Source organism: Macrobrachium nipponense, chromosome 15 (genome assembly GCF_015104395.2).
Source record: "Macrobrachium nipponense isolate FS-2020 chromosome 15, ASM1510439v2, whole genome shotgun sequence".
Taxonomy (NCBI): Eukaryota; Metazoa; Arthropoda; class Malacostraca; order Decapoda; family Palaemonidae; genus Macrobrachium; species Macrobrachium nipponense.
In genome coordinates, this window is record NC_087208.1 from 39,419,089 (window position 1) to 39,421,698 (window position 2,610).

Here is a 2,610-nt window from a genome sequence, read left to right on the forward strand (position 1 = left end):
ATGCATAATAAATAGTAGTGATTTTATAGAAGTTTTATTTAGTGCATTCATTTATATTACTTTGTTAATCAATTTTACTAAAATATTTTTTTATATATCGCTTCTCGATTTGTCAACAGGTTTATTGTTTTCAGGGCAATCTATCCTAAACATGAATATGTTCTTCATTAATAATACATAAAGAATTTAGGTGTTCATTACTGTATGAGACAACCAATCACAGGAAATCGTTACTGACACAGAGAATTACGGTTTTACAAAGTCCCCAAATATTTAAAGGTCAAATTTCCTATCTGATATCATTGGAGCATTAATTCATTGGCGAAGCCTAGGACCATATTAATGAGAATGTTTGAGAGAAACCCGAGAAACGGAAGAAAACAAAATCTGTTTTTTTACGGTGATAATATAGTTCAAACATGAAAACCAAAATAATTATCAACGCAATTAAACATCGACGGATTTTTCTACTGGTTTACAATGCTTTCGCAAAACTTCAAACTTCTTTCCCGTGGCACGAAGCTGAAAGATCCATCGTGATATATATATATATATATATATATATATATATATATATATATATATATATATATATATATATATATATATATATATATAATATATTATATAGATATATATATATATATATTTATATATATATATATATATATTATAAATATATATATATATATATATATATATATATATATATACATCACTGTGATTCATATACAAGCATTAAGCTACAAATGTCCTTTAATATCCATTTTCGCTCTACCTCTGAAATAATATATTTCCATATATGTTAACCGAAAGGGAATTGTTTTAGTTAGTAATAAGTTCGTCGTCTCGTGGGGTCGAGCCAGCGAAAGAACAGAACTCAGGACTACATGACGTGTCTAAAACCACACGACAGTTCTTAGTTCCCGTCTTTCGCTGGTTCGATCCACGAGACGACGAACTTATTATCAATATGTATATATGTACATACATATACAAATATACATGCATAGTATATATATATATATATATATATATATATATATATATATATATATATATATATATATATATATATTTATATATATATAAGTTATGTTCAAGATTTAGCTAGATAACAAGTAAAGAAATAATCTTCAACCCAAGTTTAATGCATCTAGTTTTTACAAGTTGCCCCTTCCACTTAGAAAAGAACCCATTCTCTCCATTCTCCCTTTTTCTTTTAAAAAGCTATCCTCTTCTCCCATTGGTGCTTGGAATTACCCCCTACAGAACGACCTCTTTAAAAGGCCTTGGATCCAGGAGAAGAGTCTCAGAAGACGCCGGGACCTAGGCTAGATTAGACGACTGGCCCTTACCAGACGCCGCTGCCCCCCCACCCTCCTCCTGGGCCTGCTTTTCCATGCTTTGGGAAGCCCAAGTATATTTTTAAAGTCCATAGTGTCCCGACTTAGAGAAGAAGACATCCTGCATCCTCATTAAAGGTACTGTACGGGAAATTCCATTTCAACCAGGGAATTGTTTTATCTTTGTATTTCATTTCATTTTCCAAGGAAACTTGTGCAGTGCTTCATTCCCCTTCGCCATCTGGGCTCAATTCTGTAATTACTCCCCTGTGATACCAGTAGCATTCCCCCTAGTGAATTAAAGCCACGAATTAGTTTCTGCTGTGTAAATTTCCCAGTCATTTCATTTCCCCCTGAGTGGCCTTTTGATTGAGAGAAACAGTGAGTAGAGTTCGCCCCACGTGTGCCCTGCCTCATACCTATGCCCCTCTAATTGCAGACAAACGCTGTGCCTGGCTGTGGTAGAACTTGGAAGTCCTTCAAGCTTGCAATTTTGCTCCGTTGCGCAATTTTCATAAACATGTGACCGGGCTGCTCCCCCCCACGTGTCCTGGTAGAATGAGAGAAGTTCTCCTACCCTTGTGTTTCCTGGACCTCTGTCAATTTATGTAAATACAGTGCTTTAAAAACTAGAGTCCAGCTTTTATGTAAAAATTCCTCCCTCTTCAACCTTTTTTTTTTCTTGTTTAAACCCCTCGTCCTCTAGTCAAGGCCTAAATCTTGAATGTAAGTGAATTTTCTGGGAGGAGACGAGGTGGAATTTTTAATAATATATATATATATATATATATATATATATATATATATATATATATATATAAATATATATATATATATATATAATTATATATATATGTGTGTGTATATATATCTGTATACACGTATATATAAGCAAGCAGAGAGAGATGAGAGAGGGAAAGAGGGCAGAGAGAGAGAGAGAGAGAGAGAGAGAGAGGTTAATGGCACTCCAGACGCACAGAAAATAAAGACCAGGGTTTGTTTAATGAATATCACATTCCTTTGCAAAATGATCGTGGGCACTCACCTCTGCTCACTCAGTCGTGATCAGCTGGAAATGGAAGTGGAAACAGTCGTGAATGAGGAAAAATATCCGTAACTTTAAACGTACACACTCATGACCACAAACCCACATGCACATGTGCGCATATCTATGCGCATACACAACGCACATGCATACCTGTTAAAAGGAAGTGAGGTCAGGATTCTTTTTATTTGATTCTTAGTAAATTTTTTAATGAATAGC